This window comes from Arvicola amphibius, chromosome 9 (assembly GCF_903992535.2).
Source record: "Arvicola amphibius chromosome 9, mArvAmp1.2, whole genome shotgun sequence".
Lineage (NCBI taxonomy): Eukaryota > Metazoa > Chordata > Mammalia > Rodentia > Cricetidae > Arvicola > Arvicola amphibius.
Genome location: NC_052055.2, coordinates 104,419,049 through 104,443,950, shown reverse-complemented (window position 1 = coordinate 104,443,950; position 24,902 = coordinate 104,419,049). Strand labels below are relative to the sequence as shown.

General features: G+C 47.1%; 1 protein-coding gene across 1 annotated transcript in view; it reads left to right on the top strand.

The window, feature by feature from the left end:
- The first annotated feature begins 3,230 nt into the window (after positions 1-3,230).
- Positions 3,231-24,902, top strand: part of Srgn (serglycin) — a 36,765-nt gene continuing 15,093 nt past the window's right edge. The window contains exon 1 of the mRNA XM_038343621.2: positions 3,231-3,361. The gene's annotated coding sequence lies outside the window, so the exon portion shown is untranslated. The remainder of the gene's footprint in view (positions 3,362-24,902) is intronic.

Sequence of the window (24,902 nt, the reverse complement as noted above, 5' to 3'; positions counted from 1 at the left end):
TGTCAATATGACAATCAGCTTTGGCTGCTACTATCCAGCTGGAGTTTACTAGTGCCTGGGTTTAAGTGTTTTATAGGATTTGATACCTTTAATCCACTCTGTTACACTCAGTAGATTGTTCATTGAGACAGGGTCTCACTGTGCATCTCCAGCTGTCCTGAACTCGCTCTGTAGACCAAGGCTGGCCTCGAACTCACAGAGATCCACCTGCCTCTGCCTCTGGAGTGCTGGGATTAAAGACGTGTGACACTGCACCCAGCCCATTCGTTTATTTAAAAAATATTTTCATGTATGCCAGGCAGTGGTGGCACACATCTTTAATCCTAGCACTTGGGAGGCAGAAACAGTAGGATCTCTGCGAGTTCAGGGCCAGCCTGGGCTTCAAGTTCCAGGACAGACAGGTTCCAAAGCTGCAGAGAAACCCTGTCTTGAAAAACAAACAAAGAAAAAAAGAAGAGGAAAAGGAAGGAAAGTGCTCTGGGCAGTGGTGACCCACTCCTCTAATCCCAGCACTTGGGAGGCAGAGGCAGGAGGATTTCTGTGAGTTAAGGCTAGGCTAGTCTACAAGAGTGAGTTCCCGCATAGTTAAAGTTAGGCAGAGAAACTGTCCTGAAAAATCCATAAAGGGAAGAAAGAAAAAGAAACACAGAGTTCCTCAATGGCCCAGGAGTTCCAGTCTTGGCTAAATGCGTGAGAAAGAGATAAAAGTGGTGTATATCGAACAAAACCACGCATGACAAAGTTCATAGCAGTACCACCTGCAGCTAACATCCACCCCAGATGAGTGGAGGAAATCTGGTGCTACAGATATATGGAGCACTATTTGCCCATAGGAAAAAAAAGGAATAGGGCTGGCATAAGCTACACACCTCAAAATTAGTGCTCCAGGGCCAGCAAACTGTCTTGGCGCTGGGAAATGTGCTTCCTGGGCACACATGCCATTAACCCTGGGACCCACATGATGGCAGAAGAGAGAACCAGCCCCACACAGCTGTTGCCTGGGATCCCAGTGCTTGTGATCCCACAGGTTAAAGGGGAAATTAAGAGGATATTGCTCAGTCCAACACCTCAGGGTTCGGTGACTGGCTTTCCTCTGCCACTGTTGGTTTTTCTCCCATCTGCCTGACCTGGAACTTGCTATATGGACCAGGGAGGCCTCAGACTCACAGAAATCCCCCTGCCTCTGTTTCCTGAGTGAGTGTTGGGATTAAGGATATAACTGTTGCACCCACTTTTCTTTAACTTTTTGAGCTAAGGTCTCATGTAGCCCAGGATGATCTCAAATTCACTATACATCCAGGGTGGCCTTTAGCTCCTGAGCCTCTTGTTGCCTTGAAGATGTTATAATTTAAGGCCTGTATCCTGACGCCTGGCCTTCCTCCTCCACCTTCTACACACACCGCTATCACCTTATGTCCGAACGACTCCACCAGGCGCCATTCATTCCAGAAGTATTTGCTGGATACCCACAAACACCGGGTCACTGTTCCGGGCACTGGGGCTCAGCAGTGAGCAACCCGTCACTGAATCTGTCCCCTTCATTTGTGACTGCCTCACCTGGGAGTGGTCCATCTACCTCCCCATGACGTCAGGCACCTCCACACTCTTGTTCACACCCCCAGAGTTTGCTGCAATCATTGTTTACTGGTTGGATGTTTTCCCCTTGGCCATTGTCTGATGGAAAGGTGTGGCCTGACCATGGGGCTTGTTCCTCCATGATCAGGGCAAACTTTGATCTAGGGAAAGCTGACAGTATCTTGTGCTGGGACAAGCATTCTTTCCTCTATCTCCCCCCAGGGCCTTGCCTTGTGCCTTTTACGTGTTCACCCACCAGGACTTCTAAGATCTCTTGAGTGCCTCTTCCATCTGTGACTTCTGAGAACGGGGACATGTAGGAGAACTGTGGAATCGCCATCTTTGAGGTGGCCAGTCAAATAAATCTAGACACTTCCTGTTACAATTGGGGAAACTGAGGCCTGGACTGGGATAAAGATACATCCACAAGAATGGGCAGATTCCAGGTGAATTCCTCAACCAGGGGAGCAAACCACAAGTTCAATTGTGCCTCTGTATTATAAATGCTGTGGGTATTCCCAGCACCCTCACGGCAGCTCACGGCTATCTGTACCTCCAGCTCCAGGGTACCGGACACCCCCATACAGACATGTGTGCAGGCAAAACACCAGCGCACATAAAATAAAACAGAACAAGACAAAAAATCCAAACGATGCTGTGGATGATTTTATGGTTTGGTCAGTGTTCAGAGTATGTTTTCTTTTGCTGGTGCTGGGGATCTAACTGCCCTGGTGTTTGGCCCCGTAACACTGAGCTGCACACTAATGTCTCATGGGGGCTTCTCTGATGAGGGTTAGGGGCTTAATATCAAACTCAGTGGACAGGGTCTCTTATGATAAGATCACAACTGAACTCTTGAGGTGTCAGGTTTGTGAGAGATGCTTAAACCCCATTTATTGCTTGTGACTTGGGCCACAGAATGAAGGAAAAAGAAAATGAAGTATATGAAGGAATTAAGAATTAAATTACAGGGCTGGGTGGTGGTGGTGGTGGTGGTGGTGCATGTCTTTAATCCCAGTACGTGGGAGGCAGAGGCAGAGGCAGAGGCAGGGGGATCTCTGTAAGTTTGAGGCCAGCCCGGTCTACAAGAGCTAGTTCTGGGACAGTTAGGGCTGTTACACAGAGAAACCCTGTCTCGAAGAAACAAAAACAAAATGCATTAAATTACAGCCGGTGGTGGTGGCATGTGTCTTTAATCCCAGCACTCAGATCTCTGTGAGTTCGAGGCCGGCCAGGGCTACACAGAGAAGCCCTGTCTTGAAAAAAAACAAACAAACAAAAAAATAAAATAAAACAAAATAGCAACAACAACAAAGAATTAAATTACACCCTACTTACATTTGGTACCACTGCTTTTGTGTTTTTATTTATTTCTAGTGCCAGGATTGAACCCAGTTCCTCTCTTATGCAGGCAAATGCACCAAGCTCCACCCTGAAGCTACCAGGACTCTCTTTAAAACACTAAGTCCCAAACACAAGAAACAAATCCCGGTCCACAAAACAGTGGGACCTCGAATCTGTTGCCTGACTTTTTCCCCACGGCTACTGCCCCCCCCCCTTCTTGCTGGGTAGGCCTTGAGACGTAATCTCTGAGCCCCTCTGTTGGATCAGAGGGTCAGCTGACCGGAAGCCAGTCCTATTGTATGTAAAAGACTCTTAACTAAACTTTCTCTATTCCAACTGTGCCAAGTGGCCAGCAATTTAAGATCTCCCTAGAAAGAGACTCTCAACAGATCCCAGTCCTGCCAGAGCAGCCCAGGAAGGCCAGGCACAGGGCTCCAGACAGGTGAGTAGAAGTGTCCTGTCTTTTCAGGAAGTAACCTGGTGATTCTCCTGGGAGGTGGCTTGGCTTAGGGTAAAATTAGGCCCATTTTTCCTTATAAAGAAGACATTACTAGGTACTAGGCCTTTGTGCGTCTGATCTCAGTCGGTCTGTCTTGTGCAGTGACACCACATAGGGGAAAGAAATGCAGAATGGGAGAGTTGTATTCAAGGTCATTCAGGCTGAGGGGCTGAGGCTGGGGACATGGAGGGACTAGACGCTACCTGGGGCTTCACTCCGAGCATTGTTAGTCTGTGTTCCAGGCTGTTCTCCCCACCTCCACTGCCCCACTTCTCTCTCTGTTTTTATGAGACAGGGCTTCTCTGTGTATACCTGACTGTCCTAGAACTTGCTCTGTAGATCAGGCTGACCTTGAACCCAGAGATGCTTCTGCCTCTGCCTCCTGAGTGCTGGGAGTAAAAGTGTGTACTACCACTGCCTGGCCCAGGCTGTTCTCTTTGACTGTTACTTCTGTCTTCTGAGGAGATCTCAGCTGTGACTTTCACAGTGCCCCGAGAACATGTCTCTTTGCTGATGATAGAAAGAGTCCCTGACTTGGAGTTTGGGGGCCTGGATCCGAATCTTGGGTTGACTACTGTCAAACTAAAGAGTCCTGTCTTTGTAGACAGCTAGGCTTGGATCCTGGCTTTCCCCTGCTGATGGCATGGTCTGGGGCAAGATGTTCTCCTTGTAGAGCCTCAGCGTTCTGTTTTGACCTCTAGAGGAAGCAGGTCCATTTAAGACCCCTCGATACTTTGTGGCATACCTCGATACTTTGTGGGTGTCCCTTGATCCATTGAGTGTCTAAGAGGGAGGGTTGGATTAGGCATTTCTAGGTGGCTCTGGGTTACAAAGTAAGTTCCAGGCCAGCCTGGGTCACAGACTGAGACCCTGGGTCAAACAAAACAAAAAAAAACAGAAAGCAAAATGTGGTTGTAGGCTTGGAATCCCAGCACTTGGGAGGCAGAAGCCAGCAGATCAGGAGTTCAAGGCCAACCTCAACCTAGAATTTGAGACCAGCCTTGGTTACATGAGACATCCATCTCTAAAAACAAAAAAATGCAGCTTGTTTTGGATTGAGACAAACATTGATTGCCTTGCAGTCATAGAATTCACTCATCAGTAAGGGGTATGTAAAGGTACTCACTGAAGATGAGAGAGAGAGGGGGGGGAGGGGGGAGAGAGAGAGGGAGGGAGAGAGAGAGATTGAGATTTATTTGAGGTAGAATTGGGATGAAACCATATAAGAAACACATTTCTTTTTTTTATTTATGGTGAAAAAGTGTATATTTAGAATTAGCCGGCTGGGCTCAGTTTAGATGATTCCAATTGTGTTGGCAACATCCAGAGCATCATAATCAGGAGCCAACTGAACATACGCCTTCTTCTCTCCATTGGGCCTTATGACGTGATGACTTTGGCCACATCAATGTCATAGAGTTTCTTCACAGCCTGTTTGATCTGGTGCTTGTTGGCCATGACATCCACAGTGAACACACAAGTGTGTTGGTGTCTTCTATCTTCTTCATGGCTGACTCGGTGGTCAGGGGGAATTTGATGATGGCATAGTGGTCAAGCTTGTTCCTCCTGGGCATGCTCTTCCGGGGCTATTTAGGCTGCCTTTGTAGCGGCAGGGTCTTGGGCCACCGAAAGGTGAGCGATGTGCGGATCTTCTTTTTGTGGCTGTGGACGCCTTTCAGCACTGCCTTCTTGGCTTTCAAGGCCTTCGCTTTAGCTTCGGCTTTGGGAGGGGCAGGAGCTTCCTTCTTCGCTTTCGGCGCCATCTTGACGAAAGTGCAGAAACACATTTCTTATAGCTAACTTCATAAAAGAAAAACTTGCATCCTTTATGGTGTATGTACGTGTGTGTGTGTGTGCGCGCGTGCATATGTGTGTGTGTGCATGTACACACACACATATGTAATTCAGAAGTCAACCAGAGCGCTTACGTTGGCTTTTAGTTTAGTTTTATTTATTTGGTTGATTGGTTAGTGTTTGTTTTTGAGCCAGAGTCTCCTCATTTAGCTCCGGCTGGCCTGAAACTCACTATATAGACCAAGCTGGCCTTGAATTTATAGAGATTTACCTGCCTCTGCGACCCGAGTGCTGGGATTAAAGGCATATGCTATCACACCGGCTTATAAACCTTTTCTGCCTTGGTTTTAGAGACAGGGTTCTGTCAGTGAACCCGGAGCTGACAGAATTGACTAGGCTAGCTGGCTAGGGAGCCCCTTCCCTAGCATGGGGGCTTGCAAGCACATGCCACCATGCCCAGCTTTCTGTTTGGTTGTTTGGTAGGTTGGTTGGTTAGTTGGTTTTTCCAAGGGCTCTGGGGATGAAACTTAGGACTTTTTACTTGTATCACAAATGTATTGAGCTGAGCTAGTTCTTTGGCCCATCTTTTTTTTTTTCAATCCAATGTACTAGTGTAGTGCGAGAAGCAGCCGTGGATAATACATGCCAGTGTAGCACCATAGCCACGTACGCTCGAGATGCTCTGTGCAAGCTGGCAAGGGGACAGTTGTGGAGTAAGGAGCCAAGTGACATTGTGCGTCCTTGTTTGAGGTATAGCGTCTACAGGGGAGAAGGCTAGGTTCTGACTGGTCCAAGGAGGAGCTTTGACCCAAAATCTTAGCTGATATCAGAACCATTAGGGGAAGCCACATACGTCCTTGTCCTGAATCCCAGTCACTCAGAAGCACACAGTTCTTGTTGTTTGTTAAGAAAAGGGCTGAGGGGATAGAACTCAGTGGTACAGTCCTTCCCTAACTGCTTAGGCTCTTTATTTAGTCTCTAGCACCTAAATAAGTAAATAATCCAACCAGCCACCAGGAAGTCTGTGAGAAAGAATGCAGGAAGAAGGGCAAATTAAAGAGGTGTGACTTTATCCTGGAATCTTGTCTGTTCTGTCCCCAGAGTCCCTCCAGTGGTTCTCATGTGCAGCCAGATTTGGGGTGACTAACCTCAGGTAGTGGGCCCCAGGGGCCCTAGGACACCCTTGTCTATAAAACACCAATTCTAAACCAGGCTCAAACCTGTACTCTCATTACTTGAAAAGCTGAGGCAGGAGGATAGTCACCAGTTTGAGACCAGCTTGTTCGGGATAGTCTGGGCTAGAGTGAGACCCTGTCTCAAACAACAACAAAATTCCACCAAACAAAACTAATGAAACAAATGTATTTTGGACTCACTGTGGTTTCCGATGTCCATGGGCCTGGAGTGGTTTCTCCTTCATCCCTTATCTGATAAAGATGAGGTGGGATGAAGCTTCAGAGAGAGCTCTTTATTTACAGATTCCAGGGTTCAGTGTCCTTCCCTCAGAATGCCCTAAGGCTCAGTATACTGTCACAGTGTGCCCTATGTGAGAAATGCTTTGACAAGTCCCCAAAGTTTGAAGGATACCAAAGCCAACCTTGGAGACAAAGAATAGAGGAGTTTGATGTGTGGAAACCTCCAGGTCAAATTTGAGCACTAAACATCCCCCACCATTATGTTCACAGATAGTCCCGGGCCTTGACACAGAGGAAAGGAACACACACTCACACACACACACACACACACACACACACACACACACACACACGGTTGTTTGAGTTTCTGGTTAGTAACCTTTTGTAATGTTTGTGTAACTTTGGAGCCTGTTCTGGAACTCACTCTGTAGACCAGGCTGGCCTCAAACTCACAGAGATCCACCTGCCTCTGCCTCCTGAGTGCTGGGACTAAAGGCGTGTACCATGACCTCCTGGCAGCCTTTTTAAAATTCTACAACAGGCTTTTGTTTTGTTTTATTTTGTTTGAGACAGAGTCTTTCTATGTAGCCCTAGCTGTCCTGTAACTTACTATATAGACCATGCTAGCCTCGAACTCAGAGATCTGCCAGCTTCCCGAGTGCAGGGATTACAGGCTTACCAAGGCAGTCTTTAGTCTTTAGTAGAGTAAGCAAATGTGTATTTTTATTTTTATTTATTTTTGTTTTCTTTCCTCCACCCCTCCTTTGATACTCGACCCCCTTTAGAGACGGGGTCTTACTGTGTAGCCTAGGCCAACCTCAAACTCCCAGAGATCCACCTGCCTCTGCCTTTGAGTGCTGGAATCAAAGGCGTGTGCCACTATGCCTGGCTCCCCACTCCCTTTTAAAGATGGAACTTACTACGTTGCCCAGGCTAGTTTCAAACTTGTGATCCTCCTGCCTCAGCCTCCAGGATGCTGGGATTACAGGTAGCCCCTGCTGCACATACATACTCCTAGCTTTTATTTCTATTATCTGAGGAGACTGGAAGCCTTGTTCGACATGAAATAAGAACTACGGGTCTCCTTTCAGAAGTACCTTCCTTCTCTGTGCAAGGCACAGCCCTGGTGGGGCGTCCGGAGGCCTGGATCTCCTGGCTGGCCAGCAGGGTTAGAGAATTCACTCTGAAATAGAGGGGGGTGGTTCCCTCAGTCACCCAAAGTATCAGAGATTGCCCTTTAGAAACACCTCTTTAGGAGAGGCGGTTTCAGTTCTGCTGGTGGTTGGGACTTCCTTAAACACTTCTGTCATCTTGAAAATGTAAAAGTTCACCCGGCCTGGTGGCATACACCTTTAATCCCAGTCTCAAGAGACAGAGGTAGGCAGAGCTCTGTGAGTCTGAGGATGGCCAGCACTGTGCAGAGAGACCTTGTTTCAAATAACCCAAATAAAGGGATAAAACTGAATTTCTTTGGACCCCTCAGACTGGAGTTCTCCTAGCAGGGCCTGTCCACCAGGCCTTCGAGGTGCCCTCACATTTAACGGAAATGGCCTGCTGGCATCCCCAGTTTGAAGGTTCACTGGAATGGTGATTTCTTTGAACAACTGTGGTTGGCTGACAGATCTGGATAGAGCGAGTGGACATCTCAGCGAGAGAGAGAAAGAGAGGGAGAGAGAGAGAGAGAGAGAGAGAGAGAGAGAGAGATTCTCTAGGGGTAAGATTGCTTATCTAGTATCTTCATCCTCAATACTGCAAAAACAAAATAATAACCTCAGGGAAGCCTGCCCATGGAGAATAGTTTGTAATTTCCAGTGTATGAACCAGAATTACAGGAGCCAAGAATCTTTCATTTTGCCTTCGTGTAAGTCAATTCTTTTCAATTAAATGGATTCTGTAAAGTGGCTTTTTTTTTTTTTTTTTTTTTTTTTTTTTTTTTTTTTTTTGGTTTTTCGAGACAGGGTTTCTCTGCAGCTTTAGAGCCTATCCTGGAACTAGCTCTTGTAGACCAGGCTGGTCTCGAACTCACAGAGATCCGCCTGCCTCTGCCTCCCGAGTGCTGGGATTAAAGGCGTGCGCCACCACCGCCCGGCTAAGTGGCTTTGTTTTGAACCCCTACCCCACCCCACTGAGATTTTCTGTGTAACATCTCTGGCTGTTTTGGCATTTGCTTGTTAGACCAAGCTGGCCTTGAACTCACAGAGACCCACCTGTCTCTGCTTGTGGAGTGCTGGGATTAAAGGCAAGAGCCACCACTGCCCAGCTTGTTTTGGTTTTTAAGACAAACTCTCATGAAGCCTAGGGTGTTGTGGAAGGCCGCTTGTTCATTCCTGGTTGCCCAGACTCGAAATAACCACACAGAAACTGTATTAATTAAATCACTGCTTGGTCTATTAGCTCTACCTTCTTATTGGTTAGCTCTTACATCTTAATTTAACCCATTTATATTAATCTGTGTATCACCACATGGCTTACTGGCAAGGTTCTGGCTCGTCTGTTCCAGGCAGCGGCTCCATGACATCTCTCTCACTCTGCCTTCTTTCTCCCAGCATTCACTTTAGTTTTCCATGCCTATCTCTATTCTGCCATGCACAGGCCCAAGGCAGCTTCTTTATTAACCAATAAAAGCAACACATATACAGAAGGACTTTCCACATCACCTCCCCTTTTCTGTCTAAATAAAAAGGAAGGTTTTAACTTTAACATAGTAAAATTACATATAACAAAACAGGTATCAAGCAAGAGTTACAGTTACAATATTGTCATGAAAAGTTCTAAATTATTAAAACATCCTAGCTGGGCATGCCATTAATCCCAGCACTCAGGAGGCAGAGGCAAGTGGATCTCTGTGAGTTGGAGGCCAGCCTGGTCTACAAGAGCTAGTTCCAGGACAGGCTCCAAAGTTACAGAGAAACCATGTCTCAAAAACACAAACAGCCGGGTGGTGGTGGTGCACGCCTTTAATCCCAGCACTCGGGAGGCAGAGGCAGGCGGATCTCTGAGTTCGAGGCCAGCCTGGTCTACAAGAGCTAGTTCCAGGACAGGCTCTAGAAACTACAGGGAAACCCTGTCTCAAAAAACCAAAAAAAAAAAAAAAAAAAAAAACCCACAAACAAACAAACAAAGGAAAAAGGAGACAAGAAGACCCTTTTATGGCCAGCTCCCTGGGAGTCAATGGCCAGCCAGCCTAGCCTAGTGGGTGAACTCCAAACCATTCAATAACTCTACCTTGGTGCTGGAGAGCTGGCTCAGTGGTTGAGAGCACTGGCTATTCTGCCAGAAGACCTGAGTCTCAGTGTGGACTACTGAGCTTCGTTAATCCACGTGTGCAACTGGATGGCCACTCAACTTCCGAGATTCCCCAGAGGACAGTATATAGCACAGGATGCTGGTTTCCTATACTGTTTTATAAGCAGTGCACTAAGGCCTGTACGTGCAGTACCCCCACAGCCTCGTGAGGCTGGTGACAGGACAGAAGCAAAGTGTCAGAAGAGAGGCACAGCCAATCTAGCAACTAGCAGGTATACTAATAGGGAGAGAGCTGCCACCACTCAGTACAAACGGGCCGGGGGGGGGGGGGGGGGGTGTGCTACAACTCAGCTCTCCTAGGGGCTGGGAGGCAGCCCACCTGGTGTTTTACTGGCGTTTCCCAGGCCCTGGGTTTGAAGGCCACTGCTGCATAAATCGGTAGTCAGCGAGCGTGGCTGCAATTCCAGCACCTGGGAGGTGGAGGCTGGAGCTTTCTGGAGTGCCTGGTGGTTGGTCTCAGTGGCATAGCAACTGAGCTGGAGGCCAGCCTGGACTACATAAGAGCTCTCAAAATAGCAGGAATGGTCAACACAACCCTCCTAACGGCTGTGAGGAGGAGGGGGCTAATTGCCCTATTTTAACAGGTGTGGACACTGAGTTCAGGTAAGTTCATTAGATTCCTCGGGGCATTCATGTGACAGATGGGGACAGTTTACTCTGCCAAGCTTTGTCCTCACGCTGTCTATAGTCTTGGGCTCAGCCACACGCTGAGAACCTGCTATATGCCAGGCACATACAGTTGCCCAGGGTTCAGACAGTCCTTGTTCTGATACAGTGGTTCTCACCCTTCCTAAAGCTGTGACCCACTAATCCAGTTCCTCGTTTTGTGGCGACTCCCCCAACCATAAAATTATTTTCATTGCTACTTTGTAACTGTAATTTTGCTGCTGTTATGAACTGTAATGCAAAGAGCTGATATGCAGGAGATCTGATGTGTAACCCCAGGGAAAGGGTTGTTCGACCCCCCAAAGGGGTTGTGAATTGCTGCTCTGCTGAGTCACGTGTGCTGACATCATGGGGAGACAAGCGGGGTGGAGGAGCATGGACGTCTGTGAGATACTGGGCCAACACACGAAACCAGCCCAGCTTCAGTCACCCCTGCGTCGGGGAGGGCAAGCCGGGCTGCCCTGAGGTAATGATCACCCTGTGTGGGGAACTGATGAGCAGTCAGGTGTCTCAAAGCCCTTCTTATCTCTGGACTTGGACCTCTTCAGGGCTTCTGTCACACGCCCTCTGGAGACTTTCCTTATCTCTGTTTCAGCAAACAGGCTCAGGATAGGGGACGCCATCCCAGGGTGCTAACAGAACAGCCTATCCCCGCACCATTGTCAGGGCAGGATTAAGTGGCCTACCTGGAGATTTCTACAGATTTCTATTTAGGTTTGACTAGGTGACTCCAGTTGGGAAGGGTTTGGAGGCGACAGATAAGATATCCACCCCCTCAACACGTGGGTGTAGCGGTCAGAGGGCAACATCGGGTGTAGTTCCTCAGGCCCTCTACCTGGTTTCGGAGACAGCAAGGTGGGTCAGCCAATGAGCCCCAGGGATCTACCTGTCTCTACTTTTTCCAGTGCTGGGGTCACAAGTATGGGTGACCAAGCCCAAGTTTCTGTTTTGCTTTGATTCTTGGTCTTTTGAGACAGGGTTTTTCTGTGTAGCCTTGGCTGTCCCGGAACTCGCTCTGTAGACCAGGCTGCCTCTGTCTCCCAAGGGCTGGGATTCAAGGCATGTGCTGCTGCCACCGGCATAGGTTTTTGTTTTTAATGTGGGTTTTGGGGATCAGACTCATGTCTTCATGCTTGCAAGCAGAGTTATCGCCCCAGCTTTCTAATTAGGCTTTAGCAAGCCAGCTCTGGCTGCTGGGTGATTGACAGGTCTAGACTCTCCTTCATTCACTAAGGCTCTGAATTAGAGAGGTCCCTCTGGGCTTTATCACCATAAAGATCAAATTATACCTTCATCTTCTTTATCTGTCCCAGAGGACTGAGAGAGAGAGAGAGTTAAATGCATTCATCTGTGAAAAGCGCTGAGATAAGAGTCTGCCCTTGTTTTATGTGGGTAATTTTAATTACACCCAATCTCCAAAACAGAGCTGGGCACATCCCGACTCCCCCACCCCCACCCCTGTCAGCTAGCCTCAGCCCTGCCCCCTTCATAAGCACATGGAGATGTGTGGTCAACCTGGCGGATATGGCTCACTTTCATAAAAAAGATAATAGACAGAAAAGCCAAAACCAAAAAAAGAAGGGGCGGCAGTTGGTGCTAAGTGCACACCTTTAATTCCAGTACTTGGGAGACAGAGGCAGGGGGCGGATCTCCTTGAGTTTGAAGCCTGCCTGGTCTACAAAGTGAGTTCTAGGACAGCCAGAGCTACACAGAGAAACTCTGTTTCCAAAAACCAAAACCAACCAAACAAAAAAAAAGCAGAGAAACCAAGACAAAAGTGCCTGAGATCACAGGAAATCCATAAAGTCTCCCCAGAAGCACCAGGTCTCACGAGCATCGTTTGACTCTAACATTACAATTTACAATTTAGCGAAGGATTGAAGTCTTGGTTCTATAAATGGCAGCACTTTTCTCTGTATCTTTTCTACTCCCCATCCATTTATGTCCTCCATTCTTCTATTTTACAAACAGGATTTCATTTGGCCCTGACTACTCTCGAATTCATTATGTAGCCAAGCAGGTCCCGCCTTCATAACCCGAGCTCTGGGATTTCAGTCAGTCAGGGGTCACCATGCCTAGCCTCTAATCTCTTCTTATTGGAAGATCGGTTATCCCTGGTGTTAGAAATTCCACTCCCTCCCTCTCCCACCTCCCGTACATTCTACTGCTGGTTAATCTTCTAAATAAGGCATTGTTTTAAAACCTGATTGAATTCTCCTGTGCTCAAAAACGGCATATTTTTCTCTTGCTCCATCACCTGTGGAGAGGGAACCACTTGCTGCCTGGATGTTCCTTTCAATGGCTTTTGACAACAATCCTGGTGTGAACTGAAGTTCTTGAACTATTCTCTGGAGGCTGGGGATCCGGGCTCCTTCCCGGAGATGGTTTCCGTCTCCGTCTCAAGGCGAGCATTGGAGTTGGCCTAGTTAATCTCTCTTCCTGCTTAGGCACTGAGCAGTGGATCGCACCCAGCGGGATTATCCAGGGTTTTGAAGAAAAAAACACGGGAGTCTTTGTCCATACTTGGAATTGTATTTGAGTTGCTTTTTTTTTGTTGTTTGTTTATTTGCTTTCTTTCATTTCCTGTGAAGGTAACGGAAGGGGCCGGAAGTCCGGAGGGAACCGGAAGGCACGAAAGGACGTACTGCACCGGCAACCTTTCCTTTCTTTTCTTTATTTCTTTCACTTTTCCCTCCCTCCCTCCTTCCCTTCCTCCCTCCCTCCCTCCCTCCCTCCCTCCCTTCCTTCCTTTCTTCCTTTTCTTGATTTTTGTGAGACAGGGTATGGCCATGGTCTGACCTGGAACTTGAAGTGATCCTCTGAGACTGAGATTATAGGTGAATATTACCATGCTACACACTTTTTTTGTTTTTATATTCCAATTTTTGGAGTTGAATAAAAGGATAAAGAATTGGGGGAGGGGCTAGGGACAGAGGGCTTGCCTAGCTGCTTATGCCCTGAGACTGATATCCAGCACTACAAATAAAAAAATGTAAAGGTGTTTGGGAGGTGGGTATTAGCCAGAAGGCTCAGTGAGCAAATGTTCCCACAGCCAAGCCTAACAACTGAGTTTGAGATCAGGGGGCCCCATGTGACAGAAGAAAACCGACTCCTACAAGTTGTCTTCTGACCCCAACACGCTTGCCATGATAAGTAAATCAATATAATAAACAAATAACTAAGATGCATGGGAGTGTTGGAGAGATGGCTCTGCAGGTAAGAGCACGCGCTGCTCTCCCAGAGGACCCCAGTTCAGTTCCCAGCGTCCATGTCAAGTGACCCACAACTGCCTCTCCTTCTAGCTCCAGGGGGTTAGATGCCTCTGGCTGCTGGGTTCCTGCACACACAAACACATACCTGCACACAAACACACACATATAAACATTGCTAAAATTAAAATAAGGTGTTTGGACTCAGGATATAACTTAACTGGCACAGTACTTGCATATATTTGCCATAGGAAAGGTGGTCTCTAATCCACACTACATGGGTGCTGGACTCAAACCCCGAGCCTTAGGCGCACAAGGTTCGATTGCCCACAGTCCTCCCAACATTTTATACAGACTAGAGTTCATTGTGAACCCAAGGTACTCTGAGGTGTGTGGAAGAAACTTTCTCCTTGATCTTGCCCTGAGGTCCCTAACCATTGAATTTCTGAACTTTAAGCACAGGCTAGACCATTTCCATTTCAGTGCTTGTGAGCTGCAGACAAAGACTGTTCTAGGCTTTTGGAAACACATCAGTGAGCAACAGATTCCTTCTTCGTGTGGTAGGCATCCCACGGGTGTGGCAGATGATGGGTTAATACTATAGGGAAGGCTGAGGAGGAAAGCTAGAAGGTTGTGGCTCCCGGAAGTGAAGAATGTGTGTGTGGAGGAGTGTTCAAAGCATTAGTGAGGTCTCTGGGACCTGCACCTAACAGAAGGTTTGAAGATGGTGAGGGACTGAACTCTGTCAGGATGATGCAGATAAAGTTTTGCAAGTCTGGGGAGCAGCCAGAGTCTGCAAGAAATAAAATCCAACATAAACAGCAGGAAGGTGACCACCCAAAAGATAAGGTTTTTGAGAGAGGGCCAAAGGAACCGAGGAAGATGCTAATTGTGTTGTGGCTGCCCTGTGGGTGGGGTGATTTACCCCATCCTGGACTAGCTCTGTGCAAAACCCTGGGCTAACGGAAAGCAGACCAATGTGGCTTGTGGAAATGACTCCTATCCCATCTCTTTCACAAGTACACATGACCTTGAGCAAGCGCTTGTCTCCTGGGCCTCAGTGGTCTCAATGTAAAAGGAGATGTCCAGAACCTATAACCCCAGCATTTGAGAAGCTAGAACAGGAAGATCTAGGCTAGCCTGGGCTACACAATAGCCACACAGGCCCTGTCTCTGATCTCATGAGGCCTCTCACTGGTCTCGTGCTTGCTGACCTCAGGTGTCCTTAATAATGTTAACAGTGCCTTTAGTTTAGTTTTTGTTTTTTGAGACAGGGTTTCTCTGTAGCTTTGGAGCCTGTCCTAGAACTTGCTTTGTAGACCAGGCTAGCCTCGAACTCACAGAGATCCACCTGCCTCTGCCTCCAGAGTCATGGGATTAAAGGCATGTGCCACCGCCACCTCCCAGCAATAGTGCTATTAATAAGGCAATATGTGTGGCATCTTTTGAGAGTAATGGCTTTTAGTAATAATACATGTGTGTATGCATGCATGTGCATGTGTGTGCCTGTGTGTTTATGTGCATGTGCGTGCACACATGTGCTCATCTGTGTATGTATGTGTTTGTATGTGCTTGTGTGTGCATGTATGTGTGAATTGTATGTGTATATATGTATATGCATGTGTGTTCAGGTGTATATGTGCTTGTGTGTGCATGTATATGTGTCTGTATGTTTATGTGCGTGCATGCACATGTGTGTATGTGTGTGTGTGTGTGTACTGGAAATTAAGCAAAAGACCTGGAACTTATTAGGCATGCACCCTACCACAGGATATTCCTAGCCTTTTGTTTCTTTGAGACACCAGGTCTGCCCAAGTTGTCCAACCTAACTTGGAGCTCACTCTTGTAGCTCAGGCATGCCTTAAACTTTCAATTCTTCTACCTGAGCCTCCTGAGTAATTAGGATTACAGGACTAATGATATCACACTCAGTGTTGAAACTTTAGTTTTTTGTTTTCTTGAGATAAGGTTTCTCTATATAGCCCAGGCTAACCTCAAACTCACTATGTAGCTGAGGATGACCTGGAACTCCTGATTCTTCTACTTGTACCTCCCAAATGCTGGTGTTATAAGTATGTGATACCCTGCTCAGCCTGCTAATATTGAGACTTTAAAGTGTGTGTGTATGTGTGTGTGTGTTTTCAGAGCACAACTTGTGGGAGCTGGTTCCCTCCTTCCACCAAGTGGGTTCCAGGGACTAGCTCAGGTCATTAAACTTGGCGGCAGGGCACCTACTGAGCCATCTCACTGGCCTGTATTGAGACTTTTAACACTAAAAGCAAAGCCATCTGACTTGGTCTGAGGAGAAGACAGGCAAGACATAGTGAGAGGCAGGCCTGGAGCTCCCCAGAGAGGGCTTACATGGCATGTCCAAGGCTCTTGGTTGATCCTAAAGGGGAACTTAATAAATAAAAGGCATGAAAGTTCCCTTTCCACCACACAGTCTGAATTGTGGGAAGGTTCCTCTGCAAGCAGCTAACTGTCTGTCTGTCCGTTGGGAAGATTTAGAAAGTATTGTGCAAATGGGAGTGGGGGTGGGGGTGACAGAAAAAAAAAAACCCTAGCAAATGTCTTAAGCTTTAGACACTCAGGGAACTGGTGTGTTCTGAGCCCACTGAGCAGCCACTGGGGACACTGTAATGGCAAATGCTTTGGTCAGCTCCACTCTGAATTTCCTTGCTCATGACAGACAGGGTGTTTGGTTTTGTTCTAAGATGGGGGTCTCGCTATGTATTCCTGGCTGGCCTCGAACTCAGAGATCTGCCTGTCTCTGCCTCCTAGATGCTGGCATTAAAGGTGTGCGCCACTATGCCAGGGAAAGGTTTGGTTTTTCACTACCAGGACAGAGGTGAGATGGACTTGCTAGGAAAAAGGACCAATGAAGGAAATCCCTTCTTCCTACAAGAGAGAGCTCATGCAAGGGCCACTGAGCGGGCCCTGAGAGGTCTGGGGCTCGACTGCCAGACAGCAAATCCCAGTAGCACTGAACATCTTTGCTGCTCGGTTTCCTCATCTGCATCATAGGTATGGAGAAGATGCCGAAGGGTTGGGGATGCAGTTCAGCTGGGAGAGCATGCAGGAAACCCTGGATTCCATCTTCAGGTCTGCAGAGACTTTGTGTAGGCATACAGGCCTGTAATTCCAACCCTTGAGAGGTGGAGGCAGGAGGATCAGGGCTTCAAGGTTGTCTTTGGCCACATAGTGAGTTGGAGGCCAGCCTGGGCCTGTCTCAAAAAAAAATGTATGCAAGTCGAGTGGGGGTTCTGCACGCCTTTAATCCCATCATTCAGGAGGCAGAGGCAGCCTGGCAGTCTTTGAGAGAGCTACTTCCAGGACAGGTTCCAAAGCTACACAAAGAAACCCTGTCTCAAAAAACCAAAAAGAAAAGAAAGACAGGTAGCTCTGGCTGGCCTGGATCTTGATATGTAGACCAGGCTGGTCTCAAACTCAAGAGATCTGCCTGCCTCTGCCTCCCAAGAGGTAGAATTAAAGGTGTGTGACCCTAGGCCTACGTCTAGCATGAGGATACTTTTGTTGTGTTTTTGAGTCAGGGTTTCACTATAGGCAGGGTGATCTTGAACTCATGACAATCCTCCTGCCTCAGGTTTCAAGCGCTGGGATTACAGATGTGACCTACCCTACTAAACTCTGCCTTGAGGATTAAATTTTCAAATGATCACCCTCAGGCTTGTAATGATTCTCATTCTCTATGAAGGTGCAGATGTTGGACAAAAGTGTCAGCTGGGGAGGAATGGGTTTGAGATCTACTGTAGGGCACCGGCAATAGAGGTTAGTAACAGGCATGGGCGCTTTGTGACTTACAGGACTGTATCCATTGACCCATCACAGACTTACTACCTGTGAGTCCCCAGGCCACTGCTGAGTCTCCCGCTAACTGGGAGTCACTGCTCGCTCACTGACAGAAAATACAGGGTCACATACCCTGCCTGAAGCAAGAACAAATTCAGCGTTTGAAATACAGTTTCTTTGACGTGCATTCCATGTTCACAGTGTCATGGGGTTGAAAGGTCATGAGTGGAGTCATTGCCATTTGGCGATCAATTGGATTATCCACTTGAAGATGTAATATGTTGTGCGTGACATCTCGTGCCTGTCATTCCCAGCCCTGGGAGTCTGTGCTAAAGAGTAAGACCTTATCCCAAACATCAAGGAAAACAATTTTTTTTAAGAAAAATAAATAGATTTTTAAAAAATCTCACTTCAAAAATGTGTATGAAATAGTGTGTTACTTGGCTCAACTGAATTCTTTCACAGTGCAAACATATTCTAAAATGTCACTTTGCTAAGTATAGTCATTTTTGTCAGTGGATGAAGGAACTTCCCACCACGTCTGACTACCTGATTCAATACCTGGGACACACAGTGCAAGGAGAGAAGTGGCCACTGAAATTTGTCCTCTGACCTCCACAAGTGTGCTGTGGCATCCAAATTTGCATATGCACATGCCTGCACTCATGTGCATGCATGCATGAGCACGTGCATGCACACACACACACAAACACACACACAGAGACACATACAAACACACAAGTACACACACACATACTGCAAGTTCTGGGTCTATCTTTTCATTGACTCAGCAGGGACTAAGGGAGTGGAGTGAGGCAGGGATCATAATGGATGGGAAAGATCTTTGGGGTTCAGTGTGAAAGCTGAGAAGTAGCCCTGCTTAAAAGCCAGCATTGACAGGAAAACTACCAGAGGAGGTTCTTCAGGGCCTGAGCCTTCATGGAGCCATGTGAACTCAAGATCCTTAACTAATAGTGACCTCATTAGCTGAAGGTAAAACTGTGAGGGGGAAGAGCATGGGCCAGCATTCTGGATACACTCAGTACACATTATTCTGGGTGAGTGGCTTTATATCCCGAAACTAAACTACATGGGCACGCTTAGAAACGCCACAGCCCTGTTCTGCCTGCCCATCCCCACCACTCCAAAAGGAAAGCACGTTCACCCTCTCTCTTTAGAGAACTGCCCTTTGAGCCGCTGCAGACACAGCCCTCCTTGGCCTTCTCTGAGGTAGGATGTGCCTTGGGGAAGCCTGGCTTGATTGAGGACAGGTCCTCCCCCATTCCTCCGTCTCTCCATCTGTCATTTTAAGATGTAGTCACACATCTTCCTTGCAATCTCTTGCAAGTTTGTTGAAGTAGGTCTCCTTTTCCTAGTCCCAAGTTCTTGGGAAAAACTCAAAGTGGAAGGGACCTACCTCCCTTTCGCCCCTGTGAGCTAACGTGAGTGCTTCCGTGGATGCTCCAAAATCGAAGGACGCTTCATTTGTGACCCAGCGGGACTGTTTCACCCCCAAATTTATTTTCTCTTCAGCCTCCCGGGCTACCGTGATTCCCAGCTACACTACCTTGAGGTAAATAGTAGTAACAGTAGCTATTATTATTACTATACTGAGGGTCACTCCCAGGGTCTCAGGTTGACATGTTCTGCCACTGAGCTGTGTCCGTGGCCCTAACTATGATTCTTTTTTAGGTGGTTTTTGAGAGCTGACCTCTGACCTAACTTCCTTATTCTTGTTGGACCCTAAGGGGTTATTCAAGTCTTGCTCTCTATTAAAATATTTTAATTAATTAATTTATTTTATGTGTATGAGTGTTTGCCCCACACGCATGTGTGTGCCCCACATATGTCCCTGGTGCCTACAGAAGCCAGAGGTGGCTATCAGATCTCCTGGAACTGGAATTACAGACAGTTGTAGCCACTATATAAGTGCTGGAACTCAAACCCAATCCCTGAGCCAGTGCTTTTAACTGTTGAGACATCTCTCTAGCCCCTAAAAGAACTTTTTATTTTATCTTTTGGTTTTTTGAGACAGGGTTTCTCTGTGTAGCCCTGGCTATCTTGGAACTCACTCTGTAGACCAGGCTGGGCTTGAACTCAGAGATCTGCAAGTCTCTGCCTCCTAAGTGCTGGGGTTAAAGGTGTGCACCACCACTGCCTGGCAAGTTAACTTTTTGTACTTTATCAAAATGATTTTGGGGGAGGGTGAGGCTGGGATACTCTCTGCATGTCAACTCAAACTCTGTAACTGCAGTTCCAAGGGATTCAATGATGCCTTCTTTTGGTCTCATTGAGTACCAGGCACACAGGGTGCACATACATACATACATACATACATACGTACGTAAGTACGTACATACATACATACATTCATGTAGGTACTCACTCAAATGTATAAAAAATAAAAATAAATAATCTTTTTTTTACAAAAGCAACTTTCTGGGTCTAAGGAGATGGTTTAGTGGTTAAAGTCCTTGCTCTGGACTCTAGAACTCAGAAGACAGAGGCAGGCCAATCTCTGTGAGTGTGAGGCCAGCCTGGTCTACAGAGTGAGTTACAGGACAGCCAGGGCTACACAGAGAGAAACCCTGTCTCGAATTCTCCCCTTCCCTCAAAAAAGAGATCTGGCCTCAGTGAGTAAGCTAGAGAGCAATCAAGGAAGACTCTTGATGTCAGTGTTGAGCCTCCTCACCCTGGCGCACATGTGCATAAATACCTACATACACACATACCCACACATGTCCATGTGAGAGAATATGTCAGACGACAGCAGGGCTGGGAGTAGATTGAGTAGAACAGAGCCTGCCTAGAGCGTGTGAGACCCTAGGGTCATCCCTAGCCCTGGGGTGGGGCTGTAACCCAGGTCTTCTCAAAGCAATTGTGATAGCATGCAAAGGAAACCTTGCCTGGAAAAATGTTAGCTAACCTTTTTAGATCAGTAGCTAAAGGAGCCCGAATTATGTAACAGTCAAAACCAGGCATGAAGCTGGGTGCAGCCATACAAACTTCCAGTTCTCAGGAAGATTAGGTGTTCACCGTCAGCCTTGGCCACACAGCTAGTTCAAGGTTAGTGTTAGTTACCTGGAACCCTGTCTCATAGCAACAGCAGCCGCTCTGAAGCCAAGACTAGAACACGTGAGATTAAAATTACTCAGGCAGAGTTTGTCCGGTGTCTTGGGGGTGGGGGAGGAGGCAGAGGTATGCTAAGGCCATCTGCAAACTTAAGTGTTTGGGAGGGTCAGTAAAAATCAAAGAAGGGTCAACAAAACATACATCATTTCATTACTAATCAGAAGCAGCCGGGTTTTATATTCCTTTATTGTTTAATGGGCCTTAAGTTTTAATTTACCCTGAGCCAAACAAGGTACTGCACACCTTGAAACCTAGCACTCAGGAGGCTGGAGCTGGAACAGAGAGGCCAGCAAGTTCAAATCTGCCTTGGCTGCCATCAAAGAGACAGACCACCTCCTAGATTTTTGGTGTGTGAATTGCTGAGGGTTGAACCAAGGACCCCTTGCATGCTAGGCAGACACTATCGTTATCAGGGCTACATCTCTAGCCCCCCAAACCTTTAAATTTCCAAGTAGCCTTTCACTGAGTTCCTTTTTCATGTTTGCAATGAAGATAAAGGGGGGGGGGGGGGCTAGAGTCTAGCATGAAATAAGAACCACCAAAGTGTAGTAATTTCATTGGTCAATGCGGTCAGCCCCTGGAGATGGAAATGGAAAGGCCGTTGAAGAGCTGCTTAATGTTCTGTGGTCACACATTAAGGAGCAAGTACTTCCTTCTTCCTCCATGACTGGCAACTTTACTATAATGCCAGGTACTGTAAGCTTCATTTGGGGTTCTTTTGGGCAGAGAAGAAAGCAGGAGTGAGGCTGGATTGTGAAGTCTAGCCAGTGTTGCGTTATGGATAAAGCAGGGTATGGTTGGCACATACCAAGTCGAGGCAGGGGAACCAGGAGTTCAGGGTCATTCTCAGATACATAGTGAGTTAAAGGCCAGCCTGAGCTACCAGAGACCCTGCCTCAAAGACGGTAAAAGACAGGATGTGGTGGTGTGTGCCATTAGTCACAGCACTCACGAAGCAGAGACAGGTGGATCTCCCTGAGCTCAGCCCGCTATGTAATGAGTTGCCAGCCAGTCACTGAGTTGAGCACTTGAACATTAGTGACTTGCTTATCCCAGAGGAAGCTTAGAATCTGCAGGTAGTGCATCTGAATGAGCAACAGGACTGGCTGGCATCTGCAGCCTATCAATGGGGCCACATAGTGCCATGGAGTATGAGAAAAGGCAATAAAAACTGATGAAAATGGACCCAGTGTGCTGGGCGCTGTGGGCAGTTTTGGATTGCCAGGGGCAGGGCAGGACTTTTGTAATCTCTGGGGTAGGGGGTAACAAGGGATTTATCTTTCAAGTTCTTCCTTGAAAATCTCCAACTACTGACCTTTTCCTAGTTATCACTACCTGATTTTCAATTAGAAAAGATAATTAATGAAACACAAAAGTAATTACAGACTAGCTTGATAGTGTGTGTAGGAAAAAGATTAGGAGCTTTGAAGTCAAATAAAGGCTCTTTTGAATCAGGATCTCAGGTAATTCAGGATGACCCCAAATTCGTTTTTGCTTTTTGAAACAGGGTCTCTCTACATAGTCCTGGCTGTCCTGGAGCTGGCTGTGTAGACCAGGCTGGCCTTGAACTCACAGAGGTCCTCCTGCTATTGCCTCCCAAGTGCAGGGATCAAAGGTGTGCACCGCCACAGCTAGCTGGCTCTAAACTCTTGATTCCCCTGCCTCTATTTCCAAATGCTGGGGTTATAGCCATCGGTTACCATGCTAAACCAACTTTTAAACCCTTCCTTTCAAAGGATCTACTTCTGCTCTCTTCTGTCTGAGTGTCTCTCTGAGAGATTTGCTTCCTATATTATATTATATTATATTATATTATATTATTGATAAGTGAAAGGACTCCTAAGAGAATCATCATAACCCCCGTTCCCTCATACTCACGTCAGTGATACTAAGCACCTGACTCGAGCATGGCACTGTTTAGCCTTTTAAAGCTCAGTAACTTTAGAGTTGGTATGGATTTTTATTTGTTCCTTTGTCCTTTCTGCTTTTGAGATCAGGGTCTCAGGCAGCCCAGGCTGGCCTCGAGTTGACTGAAATCATGGTCTTCCTTGCCTCTGCCTCTTACATGCGAAACCGATATTTCAAATTCTACTAGATTCAAGGTAACAGTCATTTAAATTTTCCCATGAGTTTTTTTTTTTTCAAAAGAATTAATGGATTTAAGAGATGGGCATGGTATGCACACCTGTATCCCATCACTTGGGATGGGGAGGCAGCAGGATTGTGGAGAGTTTGAGGTCAGCCTTGGCTACGTAGTGAATCCAGTGGGTTCCAGCTTGGGCTGTGTCTGGAGACCTCATCTCAAAAACAAACATACAGCTAAAATCAGAAAGTCAGAAGGGGCTTTCCCACTAAGGCAGCCTCAAGGGAAAAGATCTTTAACAAATGTCTTTCGGAAATTCTCAGCACACACTGTCAGGGAGAACAGTGTAGTCTGCTTCAGCAATGATCAAACCAGTGCTGTGCCCAGCACTAAATAACCAGCCTCAGGTTATTGAGAGCAAATTTGTCTTTGATCATCCTGAATGGAAATGTTTAGCAGATACCGCTAAGCCATAACGGCTAGCAGGGAGACTTTCCTTTCGCACATGCACACCAGTCTTACCTCCTCTTTGCTCTTCTGTCTCTGGAGTACGGTTTCAGGTGCTTTTGTTATAGAATGGGTCTGGTCACTGACACCCGCAGTGTGAATAGAGGGGATTAGAGACTTGGGAGTCTTCCAGATTTGGGAGGTAGTGGCAGGAGGCTTGGGAGCTCAAAAAATTCCTTGGCTACATGACAAGTTCAAGGCTAGCTGGGGATACATGAGACCCTGTCTCAATAAATATATAAGTAAGGAAGGAAATAATATATTCCCATAACCCAGAGACTGGGGGCGGGGCTGTTTCCAAGTGAGTCATGCCCCAATTATTATTTTCAGGCACAATTTCTCTTTCTTCAGGTTTTATTTCTGTTGCTGGGATAAAATACCCTGATTAAAAAGTCATTTAGGCTGGGCGGTGGTGGTTCATGCCTTTAATCCCATCACTCGGGAGGCAGAGGCAAGAATCTCCGTGAGTTCAAGGCCAGACTGGTCTACAGAGTGAGTTCCAAGACAGGCTCCAAAGCTACAGAGAAACCCTGTCTTGGAAAAACAAAAACAACAGCAACAACAAAAGCCACTTAGGGAAGAAAGGGGTCATTTTAGCTCTCACTTCCAGTCCATCACTGTGAGGGTGTCAAGCAGCGTGAAGTTGAAGCAGCTAGTTGCACCACATCGGCAATCCAGAACAAGAGGAACAAATGCATGCTAGCTTTCTCTTCTCTTGACTTTCCTGGTTCCTAAGCCAGGGCATGGTGCTGCCTGCCATGGGCTGGGTCTTCCCACATCAAATAAGATCAAAATCAAGACAATCCCTCACAGGCACCCCCTTGGCCAGCCTCCCACCATGGCCAGCTTGACCTGGCAATCTCTCACTGAGACCCTTTTCCCACATGATCGTAAGTGGTATGAAATTGACTATACTAACCATCACTGCTTCTAAAGTCTCTGAGATGCTGTGGAAAACTTACTGAAGCTATTAACAGGGTCTTTTGTTATCAGAGAGTTAACTGAAGGTTAGGATGAAAAGGAACCAAAGAGAGTGTGCTGAAGTTCCACCAGATACTAATACTCCACACCAGGCATGTGCTGGGTCTGTGTGCGAGCTGGTTCCTACAGTTGAAGATTCCCTGGCTCTGAGAGGCTCCGGAGGAGAGTCAGTTATATACTATTATCTCTACTGGGGCTCCTGAGCTCTTGAGCACTGAGGCCTGTCCTTAGCAGGAAATGGTAAGGAATTGGCAGGAAACCCAGAACAAGGGAAAGGAAACTCCTCCCTCCCGTCAAGGCATGGCCAAGGGGTGGGATCATGAAATGGAAAAGCTGTCAAGAATCTGAGCAGCCTAGGAAAAGCACCCCTGAAATCGAGAGTGGTGGCCCCTTCAGAGCCAAGAGGGAGAAAGCTGCCTCAGTAACCGTATAGCATAAACCACCCTCAGAGCCGCAGCACCCCCCACTCCCCAGGCTCTGCTCTCTCTCTCTCTCTCTCTCTCTCTCTCTCTCTCTCTCTCTCTCTCTCTCTCTCTCTCTCTCTCTCGGCTAGTCCTTTATGTACAGGAGTATGTGTGGCT